This window comes from Meriones unguiculatus, chromosome 3 (genome assembly GCF_030254825.1).
Source record: "Meriones unguiculatus strain TT.TT164.6M chromosome 3, Bangor_MerUng_6.1, whole genome shotgun sequence".
In the NCBI taxonomy this organism is placed as follows: Eukaryota; Metazoa; Chordata; class Mammalia; order Rodentia; family Muridae; genus Meriones; species Meriones unguiculatus.
The window spans coordinates 71,224,134-71,240,149 of record NC_083351.1 but is presented as its reverse complement, the minus strand read 5'-3'; the positions used below and the strand labels follow the sequence as shown (position 1 = coordinate 71,240,149).

The following is a 16,016-nucleotide window of genomic DNA, read 5'->3' as shown; positions in this document are numbered from 1 at the left end:
AGGCCCACCATTTTCTGTGACATTGGAGGTCGGATCCAGGGCTGTACCTGCTAAACTAGCAGCTGAGCTATATCCCCAGCAAGAACTTGGGATAAGACGGCACAGAACTATGCTCTCAGTCACAGAATTAGCATTATTTGTGGGCTAGTGAGATGGTTCAGAGGGTTGCTGCCTAAACTGACAACCTGAGTTTCATCCTCAGGACCCACATGGTAGAAGGAGAGAGCCAGCTCCATAAGCATTCTACCCTCTGACCTCCACGTGTGTGTCTGGCATGTAGGTTATGCCCCAACATCTATAAGCAATATAAACAAATGATTTTTTTCCAAAAGTTACCATTATTACATTTTTTTCCTTTATTTGTTTTTTCTCATTGGAGAATCTGAAACCCACTAATGGTGTATAAGACACCATGTTGCCTAGCATTGACCCTGGTCCCATAGATGACCAGCATTTGCTGAATAAGTAAATAACATGGAAGGGGAGATTCAGGTAGATAGCCAACCTCTGTGCCCTGGAATGCTTTAAAAGGCAAATCAGAACGTCGGTATAGTCCGGAAGTAGAGCATTCACCTAACAGGATGAATCAGTGTAGGTTCCATTCACAGCACCACAGAAAAGGAAAAGAAAAGTGGAGACCCAAATTCTTATGATATGCAAACTGAGAAATCAGAAAATATTTAACCTCTGAACCAAGTTGAATAGACTGCTTTTTCAAGGTCTTTCACAGGAGTCATAAATTAATACAGTGTTTGTCAATGCTTCTAACTTTCCCCTAGCAGGGGGAAAATGATCCTATTTTAGTATCATATTGAACCTTCAGAGAAAACAATTTCTCCCCCCCCCCCCCCCCGCTCCCTGCCCAACAGATTACTGCTTCAGAGGCAAACACCACAATGAACTCCTCCAGGGCCTTTCTGGAGATAGTGTTTGCATATAGGACTTTTTCATGGGTGAAAATAATTCTGACACCCATTTCTGAGCCAATCCTCTCCCATTTGACTTCAGAGCAGTCTATATGAATCTGCTTCATTCTTTTAAATAGCTGCATTGGATTCTATTATATCAAAATATCATAATTTCTTCAGATGGTCTACTATCATTGGACATTTACATTTTTGTTATTGTAAAACAATTCTAAAAAATATACCTAAGCCAACAGACCATAAAAAACTAAGGTTGGAGCCTGGCACACTGGCACATGCCTGTAATCCTGGCACTCAGGGAGGCAGAGGCAGGTGGATCTCTGTGAGTTTGAGGCCAGCCTGGTCTACAAAGTGAGTCCAGGACATCCAGGGCTACACAGAGAAACCCTGTCTTGAAAAATCAATCAGTCAATCAGTCAATCAATCAGTTAGTGTTGGTAGCATCATAAAAACACTGAAAAAGAAGGTATTCAGCCACAGCCGGAGGTAAACGCCTGGCTTCGGAAGGGGACCAGGGCCAACAGGGGCTCACCTTCATTGCCATCAAGCCCCATGGGGTCCAGCGGGGGCTCGTGGGTGAGATCATCAGCGTTTCGAACAGAAGGGCTTATGCCTTGTTTGTCTGAATTTTATGCAGGCTTCAGAGGACCTTCTCAAGCAGAACTACATCGACCTGAAAGACTCCTTTCCTGGCCTGGTGAACTCCAAGCACTCAGGACCAGTGGTTGCTATGGTCTGGGATGGTTTGAATGTTTTGAAGACAGGCTGGTTAATGCTCGGAGAGACCAACCCTGCAGACTCAAAGCCTGGGACCATCCCAGGAGACTTTTGCATCCAAGTTGGCAAGAATATCATCCATGGCAGTGATTCTGTGGAGAGCGCAGCTTATGGTTTCAGCCCGAAGAGAATATCATCCATGGCAGTGATTCTGTGGAGAGCGCAGCTTATGGTTTCAGCCCGAAGAGCTGGTGGATCACGAGAGCTGTGCACAGAACTGGATCTGAGCGACAGGAGGGCGCATGCTCTCCCACCTGCTCCCCCCTGTTCTCACAGGCAGAGGACCCGCAACGCTATATATTTCTGGAACTTCCTTTGATCTGGAAGTAACCTCTGGGAGCTGTGACTCCCTGTGCAGTGGTCAGTGCTGTGACTCCCTGTGCAGTGGTCAGTGCTGTGACTCCCTGTGAGGTGGTCAGTGGTGTGGCTCCCTGTGCGGTGGTCAGTGCTGTGACCCCCTGTGCAGTGGTCAGTGCTGTGACTCCCTGTGAAATGGTCAGTGCTGTGACCCCTGTGCAGTGGTCAGTGCTGTGACTCCCTGTGAGGTGGTCAGTGCTGTGACCCCCCTGTGAGATGGTCAGTGCCGTGACCCCTGTGCAGTGGTCAGTGCTGTGACTCCATGTACAGTGGTACATGCCACTGGTAGATTAAAATGTTGTTTCACCACCCCCCCCCAAAAAAAAGTGTTCTGAAATCTTAGCTGGATTTATTTTCAATTTAAAAAAAAAAAGTGGTAATTTAGGGAAACACTAAAATGTAATGGAAATTAGAGGTTTGCCTTATGCAAAAGAATACTAGATTTGGGTGAATAAATTACAAGCACAATGGTTTAAGTAGTATATACAGGACGTGGAGAGATGGCTTAGCAATTAAGAGCCTGGCTGTTTTTCCAGAGGTCCTGAGTTCAATTCCCAGTAACCATACGTTGGTTCACAACCATTTGTAATGAGATCTGATGCCCTCTTCTGGTGTGCAAGCACACATGCAGGCAGAGCATAATAAATAAATAAACAAACAAACAAACAGTTGGTATAATGTTCTTTTGAAATGTATACACCTTACCCTTGTTCATTCAAATGCTGATTTCTCTCCCCCAACTCTCTGGTTTCAACCCTGACATTGCATTGTGATACTTATACTAAGTATCAACTAAGTTTACACAAACTAAGTGTCTCAACTTTGTGTAAACATCCAAAATAAAACAACCAGCCACAACGTTGAGCAATAGAGAGGAAGGAGTAGGCAGGAGAGGGGAGGAGCCAGAGGACAGGAAAGAGTGGGAGGAAAAGGGCAGGAGAAAGCTGGGAGAACAGAGGCAGAGGCAGGAGGCAAGATCTTGGAATGATGTGGAGAGATGGACTGCACCTAATACATCACTAAAAGCAAGTATAATGTGGGAAATCTAAATGTTAGTAAACTACATGGGCTTGGAGGTTTAGGTTGTAGTAACTATTGCCCAGCATTGTGTTCTAGATTAATTAAATAAATCTCAGTCTTTGTGTGGTGATTTGGTTATCTAGCAGTTTAGGATTAACAACAGCATTACTAAAAGATAACTAATAGTAAATTTTAATAGCAACCTACAACAATAAATAAATAGATAGATTCATCTTTTAAAAAAAGACATATATACAGTGTTTGGAATGCAGAATGAGGTCACTGAAGACAAGTAACTTTGGCTACATGTACACAGATCTTTTTCCAGATTCAAATAGCCCTAAACAGAGAAAAGGTATAGTATAAAAAAGAGATATTTGTTATAAAAACACAAGTTCAAACAGTGTTGCAGAGGAAACAGCAAAGTGAAAGGTTAACAAAGGCAAGAAAGTGATAAAGGAAGTAAGGCAAGTTATCATGGAAAAGAAATAAAGTGTGTGTGTGTGTGTGTGTGTGTGCGTGTGCATGTGCACTCATGCGAGCACACACACATGCATACTCACAGAATCTCAGAGATTTGCCACACTGTGATGGGCCCAAATGGAGGTCACTATAGAATCCATGAAAATATGATTTTGCACCTTATGATGGTTAATCTAATGGTTAACCACTGGAGCACAGTTTTCAATTTGATGAGTTCAGCCTGAGAGAAGAAGCTCTGGTCATGCCCATGCAGGATTATCTTGGCTATGTTACATTGGGAAGAGCTGTTTCCTGTGGGCAGGGTTATCAGACCGTTTAAAACGGAGAAAGTGAGCAGAGTTGGATACTCATTGTTCTCGGCTCCCTGACTGTGGATGTCAGGTGACTATCTGCTTTCTCAAGTTCCTGCCATGATGGACTGTGAGCCAACACAACCTTTCCTTCCTTAAGTTGCTTTGGTTGGTTTTTGTTGTTATTGTTTTGGTTTTGGTTTTTGAGACAGGGTTTCTCTGGCTGTCCCAGCACTCACTCTGTAGACCAGGCTGGTCTGAAACTCACAGAGATCCGCCTGACTCTGCCTCCGGAGTTGCTGGGATTAAAGGCGTGCACCACCATTGCCGGGCTTGTTGGGGGTACTTTAATCACAGAAGCTGAAACGTAACTAAGACACATCTTAATCCAAAATCATCCTTGGTCTATTCATCCCCTCAAGCAGAAGATTTGGAGAATCAGCCTGGGAAACTGGGAGCACTGAAGTCAGTGCGGTGGTATGTGCATGTAGTTCTAGCTGCCTGGAAGGCTGAGGCCGAAGGATCACTTGAGCCTATGGATTCAAGATCATCCCAGGCAGCATGGCAAAACCTTATCTCAAAACAAATGAAAATAGGTGTGATCCACATTTGTAATCACATATTCTTTCTAAAACTCAGGAAGAACGATTCAAGGAGAAAGAAATGGTCATGTTTTGCTTGTAACAATGCAGCAGTTACGACACTACCATTGGAGCCACCAAACAATGGTAATGGATGTCATTGGTGCCAGCGACATCTGCTGCTCTCCCCAGCTGCCAGCCTTTTTGGTTCCTGCATGTCTTCAAAGCCTGCTTCTCCATCTTCCAGCCAATTTGTTTTTTGAGTCATCCAGTATCTTCCTAATAAATTTATTTTCTAGTTGTGCCTGTCATGGTTCATTGTTGTTCTTGGTGTTGATCGATAGAGTGGATAAGGAAGGCAAGCAGCAATTACAGAGAGAACTAGCCTGTTTCAGAAACAACCCAAACTAAGGATGTATGAAGAAGCCTTATGAAGCCCCACTAGTTTATAAGCTAATTAAAAATATACCTAAAAAAGAGGAGGGGGAGATTGAACAGAAGTATTCTGCATTAGTGGACAATACTGCTCCCAGAAGACATGAGTAAACAGAAGTATTCTGCATTAGTGGACAATACTGCTCCCAGAAGACATGAGTAAATGAAAACTCCTTGATGGGCACAGGTTGCCTCCCTGTGATTTATTGGTCAGGGAGGCCCCACAGAAGCACAAGACAGGCTTTTGCCAAGTGCTCATGCTTGCCCACCATGACTAGATAATAAAACAGAATGTCTGAAGACAATATACACAGTGGTTTCAAGACAAAGAAACCTCAGTCTCAACTGACCAGAAAACGCCCTCTTGGCTAGCCGTCATAGCTTAGAAGGTGCTATCCAGGGTGCAGGGGGAGAAAAGACATCATGCTCTTAACTAGCAGTGGCCCCTGCATGTTTCCATGTTGATCTGCCAGGCAAGACATACAGCACCATTTATAGGTGCAACCAAATTGCTCTCCTGATTGGATGTGTGGCTTGCTCCTATAGGCAGGATTTCATGCCTGACTAGAAGTGCGGCTTGCTCCTAGGGGCAGGATTTCATGTTGCTGCTGTAAACATGGTTAAAACTAGTGGCTAGGTTACCACTGGAGCACAGTTTTCCATTCCCAGGATGAATCCTGATGCCAGCATGAGGCAAGCATCGGGGAGACAGCCTAGTCCTCTGGGACGTGCATTTGGTTTGGGTTATGCACATACCCACCTTGTGTAATAACGCACTTACAGCCTCATTTCTTCACTAGTACCTACTATGCTCATGCATCCCTCTCCAAACTATGCATTCAGTAAGGTCAGAATCCCTCAAGCTCCTGTGTGCACTGGACTACATGTGCTCTCATCTCTGGTTTCCCAACCGTTGGCGACATTCAAATCTAGACAGATTCTATTCAAGTGTGTTCCCAGTATATCTAGGTAAGAAGAATAGAAAGAACAGTCTGGCCTGAACTGGTTTAAGATGCAAGTGCAGGAAGTCAAAACTGTCTCCTCTAGTCACCTTTTAGGGAAAATTCCCTATTTATTCTTTTATGTCTATGGGCTCACTTCTTAACATGCCTTCTGCAAGTCTTTGCTCATACACATGTGTGCCTGTGTGCATACATGTGCATGCACACACACATGCAGGCATGCTCATGTACACACATTATAGTAGAAATCTTAATGGAGCATGACTACACAGTGGGAGGCAGCTCAGTCTCCATGTGGGTCTCTGAGTGAGGGGATCAGGGGCTGCCTCTATCATGAACTCAGTTGACTGCTCTTTGATCACTCGCCCCTGGTGAGGTGGCCTTGCCAGGCCATGGAGGAAGAGGATCCAGGCTGAGACTTAACAAGCTATGGGCAGATGGCAATTGTGGAGAACTCCTTCTTTCAGTGGGCTAGGGGAAGGGGATGGGGGAAGAGGGAGGGATGGTGGGACTGGAAGGGGAGTTGAGGGAAGGGGCTCCAATTGGGATATATAATGAATAAATTGTGAAAAAATAATAAAAATTAAAATTAATAAAAAAGCAAAAAGTTTAAAGGGGTAGGAAAAACAATTTCCTTTACACAAGAAATAAATGAATATTTTAAAGTATGACTTTTAAAAAATAAAACACAAACAGTTTGATTAAAAAGAAACAAAAACAAAAACTAGTGGCTAGGGAAACCATAGGCCCTTTTGATATTGTTTTTCTAAACAGTCATGTTGTCAAACTGTCTTCTAAATATTTATATTTATATCCATAGAGCTGTGCTGCTCCCAACAAGGGACATTTCTTATTGTCGTGGGTAGTGGTCAATGCAGAAATGCATTTCTGTTCTAAGCACTAAGAATACTGTAGTTGCTCAACCACAGATGGGACATCTATAGCAAACCAACCCAGAGTGTCTGGGAAGACTGGGGTTGGGGGCAGAAAGAATGTGAGGATAAGAAGGAAAGCTATGAAATGCTGTCCTCTGGGCATGACGAGACTGTTGTACACAGGAACTCACTGCAGCTGAGATTACTTACCCAAGACCTGTAAAAATTCTCCCACAATGCTAGGCATGATAATATACACTCCTTTAATCCCATACATCAGGAGAAGATGCAAGTGGATTTCCATGTGTTGGAGGCCAGCCTGGAATACCTAACAAGTTCCAGACCGTTTGATGGCTGCTGGGGGAGAAGAGTCACTTTTCTCTAGGAGTGTGGCCACTGCTTGGTTCCTCAGTAGCTAGTAGATGACTGCCATCCGATGCATGTATTAAATTCAGTGTGTCAAAAACAAACAAACAAAACAGGCAGATAAGTAAGTAAATATTATAAAAATAGGGCATGAAGTTGGGAGGGAACTGATGGTGGTTCTGGGGGAAGTTGGAGGGGAGGAGTATGGACTGGTTATGACCAAGATACATTGTGTACATGTATGAAACTTGCAAATAACAAAAACAGAAAAAGAAAGAAGCACAGGGCAAAGATCCTCAGAACTAGTCCTTGTCAGTCTGTGGCAGCCTGCAACCCTAAGGGAGGCACCCCGCTGCACCAGAGACCATCAGCCTCAGCCACCAGCCTCCAGAACTCCAGGTAGGCAACCCAACTGCAGACTGCCCCCACTCTCTCAGTGTTCCCTACCCTATCTCCTATCGCCCCTCTCCTCTTGTCACCATGCCTTATGAAGGTGTTAGAGGTCCTTAAAGAGTAAATTAATAAATCCGTTAAAGAAATAGAGAAAAAGACAAACAAAAATTGGAGGAAATGAATGAATCTCTTAAAGTCAAGAAAACAAACAAATAGTTAAAGATTAAACAAAAGGTCAAGACTTGAAAATGGAAATAGAAGCAAGAAAGAAAACACAAGTGGGGGAATTCTGGAAATGAAAAATCTAGGTAAGTAAACAGTAACTACAGACACAAGTAATACCAAGAGAATACAAAAAATGAAAAAGAATCTTAGGCATTGACAGTACGATAGAAGAAAAGGCACAGAACTTATGGGAATGGCCAGCCAATGACTGGTCTAACAACAACAGAGAGCCACTGCCTGGAGTGGGGGAACTGGAGGCTGGATGGCCCAGAGATCTAGGATAAAAAAAAATAATAAAATGATATTCTGCTATACTCATAGATCGGTGTCTAGTCCAATCATCATCAAAGAGGGTTCCTCCAAAAGCTGAATAGAGTAGGTGCAGAGACCCGCAGCCAAACATTAGACACAGAGAGAGCCCAAATTGAAGACCTCCGTCTTCCCTCTGAGTTCAGGGAACCCTGTAGAAGAAGGGCAGAAAGGATTGCAGGAGTTGAGGACACCAGAACACAGCCCAGGGAATCAACTAAGCAGGGCTCACAGGAGCTCACAGAGACTGACGCAGCCAATCACGGAGCCTGCATGGGTCTGTGCTAGGTCCTCTACAAATATGTTATAGTTGTTAGTTTGTTGTTTATGTGGGACTCCTAGCAGTGGGAGTGGGGGTATCCCTGACTCTTTTGGCTGCTCTTAAGACACTCTTCTTCCTTCTGGATTGCTTCATGCAGCCCTAATAGGAAGGTTTGTGCCTAGTTCTATTGTAACTTGTTATGCTGTGTTTGTTTGCTATCCCTGGGAAGTCCACTCTTTTCTGAAGGGAAATGGAGGAGAAGTTGATCTGGGGAAAAGACAGGTGTGTGTTAAACAAAGCCACACCTACTCCAAAGAGACCACACCTTCTATTAGTGCCACTTCCTAGTGGCACACACCTTTAGCCTTTAATCCGAACATTGGGGAGACAGAGGCAGGTGGATCTCTGTGAGTTTGAGGCCAGTCTAGTCTACAAAATGAGTTCTAAGAGAGCCAGGGCTGTTATACAGAGAAACCATATCTCAAAAAACAAAACAAAACAACAACAAAACAGATCTATGAGCTTAGGGCACCCATTCTTATTCAAACTTCCACTCACCATTAGTTACCTTAGTTAATTATTTTAGGAAATGCCTTTCTGCTTCTGGGACAGCTCACTCAGGATGATCCTTTCCAGTTCCCACCATTTACCTGCAAATTTCATGATTTCCTTATTTTTTAATTGCTGAGTAGTACATTGTGTAGATGTACCACAATTTCTGTATCCATTCTTCAGTTGAGGGGCATCTGGGTTGTTTCAGCTTCTGGCTATTACAAATAAAGCTGCAACAAACATGGTTGAGCAAATGTCCTTGTTGTGTACTTGAGCCTCTTTTGGATATATGCCTAGGAGTGGTATAGCTGGATCTTGAGGAAGCACTATTCTTAATTGTCTGAGTAAACACTAGATTGATTTCCAGAGTGGTTGTACAAGTTTACATTCCCACCAGCAGTGGAAGAGGGTTTCCCTTTCTGCACAACCTCTCCAGCATGTGTTGTCACTTGAGTTTTTGATCTTGGCCATTCTGATGGGTGTAAGGTGAAATCTCAGGGTTGTTTTGATTTGCATTTCCCTGATGGCTAATGAGGTCGAGCATTTCCTTAAGTGTTTCTCTGCCATTCTATATTCCTCTATCGAAAATTCTCTGTTTAGCTCTGTTCCCCATTTTTTAATTGGATTACTTGGTTTGTTGCTTTTCAGTTTCTTTAGTTCTCTCAGACCTACCAAGAAGGATGTCTCTTAATTGGTCCTAGATTCAGTCAGTTGACAACCAAGACTGACTATGTGAAATATAGTTTTGGTCTTAGTCTAGTCTTACTCTTGGCATACAACTCCTAAAATTTTTGGAATCTTCAAGTGTCTTTCTGTTTACTACCTAGTTCACTAATGGCTGGCAGTTGCTAGGTAGACTCAGGATGGCTGTTGGTTATCAGAAAGATCAAGGTAAAATTAGACAGTGGGGACTTTCAGCCCTACCCCTAATCTCTGCAGTGGGGGAGTGGGTCTGGGAGTTAAGCTGACCCCCAAAGGTCAGTAACCTAGTCAGTCATGCCTATGCAATGAAACATCCACAAAATTTATAAGCAATAGGGTCCAGAGACCTTCCAGATAGAGAAATGTGAGAGGAACGTTGTGGCAAGCTTTTTGGAGGCCCATGGAGAAAGGCGAGTGAAGTGTCAGCAGCTGCAGCTCCTTGAAAGACCCTGATCCACACTGCACACTGTGTTAACCTACTAGAAACTCCTCGCACACCAGTGAAGTCTCAACATGGATCTGACGCTAGGGCGATGACTGCTTCTCACTCCTATGTGGAAGACTCCTAAGGTGACCTTGCACCCCCACATTTCCTTATAGTTGCCCTGATTGTTACTGGTGCTTGAGGCTAGCATGGGATGGTCTGACTGGCCTTCCAAACATTTAAAGGCTCTTACACTGGGCAACAAAGGTAGATCTGCACCTTGAGTCTGGTCTCTGGAGTCTGATTCCCCAGATTCTGCATGAGCTCCATCACCATCCTTCCCCCCCCGCCCCCTCCCGACAGGTTCCTGATCCCCATAGAAATGCTCTGGGAGGTGGGGTGCTAGAAGAGGGCACAAACTTCTGCAGCATTCCCTTCATCTCTGTCTCATGTACGTCTCCATGGGTAACCCCCTGTAATATTCTCTGTTTCCATGGTCCTCAACCTTCCTAGTGCTTCGACCTTTTAATACAGGTCTTCATGTTGCGGTGACCCCCAACCATAAAATTGTTTCCACTGATTTTTCATTACTGTAATTTTGCTACTGTTTTGACTCAGAATATAAATCTCTGTTTTTTCCAATGGTCTTAGGTGACCCTAAAGAGATGGAGACTCACAGGTTGAGAACTGCTGCTCTGTAATAAACTAGTGAATGTAAGGGTGATGTTTCTCTAAGTTCTGTTAGCCACTTTAGCAAATAAAGCAAATCCAAGGAGCAGTCATGGGAACCCTAAATTTATGCCTGTGGTTCCTATCTGAAGCTCAGGGCAGTCTTGTAAGACTGGAAAGCTGGGGACAGTGTCAGAACTGATTTGAACTTGGTCATCCAGCTGGTAGTCTGGATGTTGAGTGTGTGTGAGTGTGTGTGTGTGTGTGTGTGTGTGTGTGTGTGTGTGTGTGTTTTGGGGGGTATGCTAGCATATCAGGTCACAAAAACAGTATTATGACAGGATAGAAGAAACAGTTTGTTAATTCTGGAACTTCTGAGAAACAGTGCATTGAAGAGTTTTGTAAAACGCATGACAAGGACAGGAACTCCACAAGGAGAACAACAGAGCCAAAATACCTCGGCCCAGGGGCCCTGCAGAGACCAATACTCCAACTAAGGACCATGCATGGAGAGGACCTACACTCCCTGTCAAAGGAAGTCCATTGGCTGCTCAGTTTCTAAGTAGATTCCCTAGTAAGGGGTACAGGGGTTGTTTCTGACATGAACTCAGTAGCCTGTTCTTTGATCACCTCCCCTGGGGGTATGCAGCCTTGCCAGCCACAGAGGAAGAAGAGGCAGCCAGTCCTGATAGGCTAGGGTCAGATAAGAAGGAGAGGAGGTCCTCTCCTATCAGGGGACTAGGGAAAGGGCATAGGGGAAGAAGAGGGAGGGTAGGGGGGACTGGGAGGAAACAAGGGAAGGGGCCGCAGCAGGAATACAAAGTGAATAAATTGTAATAAATAAATATATATAAATAAAATTAAATTTTTAAAAATGCATGACAAAACAGCACAAAGGATGGTACAGAAATTTTTAAAAATCATGTTGTTGTAGTACTAGGGATTAAACCCAGACCCTGATGCCTGTAAGTCGGTTATAGACTTAGTGGACAGTAGTGTTGCATGCCTTTAATCCCAGCACTGGGGAGGCAGAACCAGATGAATCTCTTTGTTTGAGGACAGCCTGGTCTACACAGAAAAACCCTGTCTTGAAAAAACAAAAAATCCCAAACAAACAAGCAAAGAGGCAAGCAGATATTTGAAAAACTCTGAGATGTTACTTTAAAAATGTTATGTTTTATTGGTGTCTATATATGCCTCTGTGTGTATACACACCCAGGCATGTGGGGACCCACAAAGGCTAAAAGGATGAGTTGGACACTCTGGTACTGGTTGAGAGCCACTTGACATGGATGCTAGGAGTGAAACTACTGTCCTCTGCAAGAACAGCAAGTGCTCTTAACTGCCAAGCTAGCTCCTCTTCCCTATGCGATGCCACTTAAAAATGTTTATTTTTTTTGTGATGTCATAATGCCAGGCATTATGATGCATGCTTTTAAACTTGGGTACTTGGGAGATAGAGGCAGGTAGATCTCTTGTGACTTCAAGGCCAGCCTGGTATATGTTATGAGAAAATGTCTCAAAAAAAAAAAGTTTTAATTTCATGAACAAAATGTTCAAGGGTAACCTTTTTTCCATATGAAAAAAGGAAACATGTCTGATAATTGTGTCTAAGTTTTTTTTTCTAGTCTATTTCTGTTTTGTTGATTTTCCTTTGGGTCTTAATTTCATGTTTTCACCATTTATTATTTCTAGAATATTTTGTTTTAAAATTTACTTGGGTATAATTTAGCAGCTAGGTAATAAGATTCCTCCAGAAAAATTGTGTTTCCACCCATGGCGGTTTGAACAAAAATGGCCCCCATTGGCTCATGTAATTGAACACTTGGTTCCCCTTTACTGGCAATGTTTGGAAGGATTAGGAGATACAGCTCTATTGGAGGTGTGTCACTGGGGGTGAACTTTGAGGTTTCAAAAGATGTGCTGTTCCCAGTTAGCACTCTGCCTAGTGCTTGTAGGTCAAGATGTAGGTGTTCAGCTACTGCTCCAGAATCATGCCTGCCTGCTGCCCTGCTCTCCACCATGACTGTCATGACTCTAACCCTCTGAAGCTGTAAGCCCCAAGTATACTCTGTCTTTTCTAAGTTGCCTTGGCCATAGTGTCTTATCACAGCGACAGAAGTTACCAAGAAGCTGGCTGGGGTGGTACACATCCCAAATCAGGAGGATCTCTGAATTTGATGCCAGCCTGGTCTATAGTGGGAGTTTCAGGACAGCCAGGGCTTTTCAGAGAACCTGTCTCTGAGAGAGAGAGAGAGAGAGAGAGAGAGAGAGAGAGAGAGAGAGAACCTGAGGCAGATGGTGGCACATTCCTTTAATCCCGGGACTCAGGAGGCAGAGGCAGATCTCAGCGTTTGAGGCCATCCTGGTCTATAGAATGAATTCTAGGGCAGCCAGGGCCACACAGAGAAACCTGTCTTGAAAAAACAATGTTACTAAGACACCTTCTATCAGTTAGATGGTGTTGGGATTGCCTAATTGACCCCCTGGAATTGAATCGTTTCCCCTACTTTTAAAAGTGGCACCTTTTAATTTCCCAGTGAAGGTCAGAAACTCCCCAGCTCCGTCATGTGTTAAGTCAGTGTCTGTTGCATGAGGTTCAGGTATTTTTAAAGCCACTCTATTTTTCAGCTGCTTCTTTTTGATTAGCAAACGACCCCACAGCAAAAGCTGTGATCTTTTAGCACACACAGAAAGAAGGGAACTTTTTGCTTTGGCAGTCAGGGCTCTTTTACCTTTGGCCTCTGGCCAAAGGCAGTCTGTCTCTCTGGTGGCTTTTATGAGAGATCAAATGCTCCTTAGAGAGAAAAGGATTCAAGTCACCTCTTTAGGCTCCATTTCTCAGCTCAAAGCCTACTATATTTTTCTCTTTTATAAGTTTTAGTAAACGCTTCTAGTATTCATCCAACTTCCTTTTAGTTGTTTGTAATGAAAGGACAAAGGAAATTCTTTATTGAGCCCCCAACAAAGGGAAAGTGAATTGCACAAAGACAAATGTGTATGGCTCTTGATATTTACTCTTTTCCCTCAAATTATTGTGATAAACAATTCTTCAGCAAATGGTCACCTGTCTGGCTCCCATGTGAAGACTCTACTCGAGAGCAATTCTGATGTTGAACTTGTCCACAGGACATGCTTTGATTACTGAACTGTCACTAAATGTGATTCAAGGACAGGCTTGGCTTGTGCTTGCATATCTGGGCTCAGTCTCCTGTGCTTCTGCCCTCAGAAACATTCAGCCTCTTCACAAATACAAAGACAAGCCAGATGGCTAAGCCCAGCATGGGCCCAGACAACCAACCCTAACCACCTAAGTTTGGACACCTTTCCTCAACAACCAATCGAAACACAACAGTGGACCTTGTGTAGTGGTGGCAGGCAGGTAGAGCTCCATGTGTTCCGGGCCAGTTTTGTACAGACAGAGTGAGTTTCAGGACAACCACAGCTACATAATAGAAAGATCCTGTCTCAAAATACAAAACGACAGTAATAAATGAAACCAAACCAAACCAAACCAACAAGCCAAAATAACACATAATAGTGAAAAGCGGAAAAAGAAGATTTATTCAGTGTGGCCACATGAGGAAGGACAAAGAGGTCCAGTCCATCTTCCAGGTCCTAATGTGAGACTTAGGTTTAAGTAGAAGGTAAATGCAACAGAAAACTAATCAGTCCTAGTCATAACCATTATTTTCATTCCAGATTCATTGTAAACTGGTCTTAAAAGGTGCTGGCATGGTGTGACTTTTTTCCCCCAGGAAACAAGCTTCCCTCTCTGACCAATAGTAGGGATCCATCCTTTTCTCTCTCTCAGTATGAGACTCCTGGGAAAATTCCAATTTTGTAGAGTCCACAATAGTCTTGTAATTAAAAGTAAGCACAGAGGTGTCCCTTTGGAATATCCCTATTCCTGGGGTTGTAGAGGCAGTTCATTGCTGGCCTGGGTCTGCTTCTGCCCTTGGGGTATCTAGGCAATAATTGCATACTGGTAGGACTGGAAGGAATGACGCTTAGCCCGGTGGGTGGGTTAGCAGGATCTTGGTCAGCCGTGAGTGTGGGAGAAGTAGCCTTGTCCTAGAAGGTTTTCAGTGAAACAGCTCTGTTAATAAACACAGGTGAATAAGGGCTACATAAACGTTAGGGAAGTGAATAGGGGTTTTCGGGGTGAGTAAATCATTTGCTGTGGCCGAGATGCTGGGAATGTTTCATTTACAGGAAGAGGAATTCCAGGCGCTAGCTGGACATGTCCTTATAAGGAAATGAAGGTTTAACCTGAAACCTGGCCACCAGGCTACATGACTACCTCAAGGGTGACAGAGATGGAGGTCACAGGCTATGTGCACCAGGTAATGCAGGCCCAGAAGAGGGAGGGAGCAGTCCTTACTCCTGCCGGTCTCAAGATGAGATAATCAGGTTTAGACACACGATGACCTCACTCTTGCTTTAGGTTAGCTTCCCCAGTTACTCGGCTCGCTTGCCTCACGTCTCAGGGGTTAAGAACACAGGCTGCTCTTCTAGAGGTTCTGTTCACAAGAGGTGCACATACATACATTTAACACCCTCTTGTATTAAAATATAGTATCTTCATTCCTTCTAGGATTTTTATAGCAACGTGAAGCATAACAACCCAGGTGAACCCAGCTTAGATCTACTGATTCCTGGCCCCAAAAACCAATAGTTGCATAGCAGAGAAGAAGTGACTATTGTAAGCCAATGCACAGGGTTGGATAGTTTGTTATACAGTACTTTTGTGACTAACCACACAAGTAGCCTTTCAAGAGGCTGGCTCAATAGAAAAAAAAATTTAAAGTCTATGCTCTGTGTAAGTTCCAGAGGCTTCTCTTTTCTAAGAGTCATTTCTTTAACCAGAAAGGTCTCACTGTTACATAATTCCCATTTGTTACATATAGCTAAAATAGTTCAGTAAGAGATGAGGAGTGCATGGCTCCATGGTAGGAGCACCTCCCTAGTATACACTGTGTCTATCTTCTGACATTTACTATAGACTCAGTCATGTGCACCTGCAGAGCAATGGAGCAATGAAGAATAACACCTCGTCTATGCCTGTGCTTTTACTTCTCCATGCTGAATCTCTCTCTCCCTTCCTCTCTCCAAGGAGGAGGAAGGGTATGACTTTGTAAGCCAGGCTGGCCTGGAACGCACTACATAGCCCGCCAGGCTGGTCTGAAATGATCAGTGGTCCTTCTTCCTTAATCTTCTGACTACTGAGATTATAGACTTGAGCCACCATGCCCTGACCCCCACTAAATCTTTTTTACATTTATACTCTGCAGCATTGCTGGGGGGTGGGGGGCTTTCCCTTTTGTGCATGTTAAGGGAAAAGAATGGTCAGTATCAACTTAGCAGTTTCTGAAGACCTGAAACTGTAGTAAATTCATTAAGACCTA

At 43.8% G+C, this 16,016-nt stretch overlaps 1 pseudogene; it reads left to right on the top strand.

Annotated features, from left to right (window-relative positions):
• Positions 1–581: 581 nt before the first annotated feature.
• On the top strand, positions 582–1,930 carry LOC110558570 (nucleoside diphosphate kinase A-like; annotated as a pseudogene).
• Positions 1,931–16,016: the final 14,086 nt, after the last annotated feature.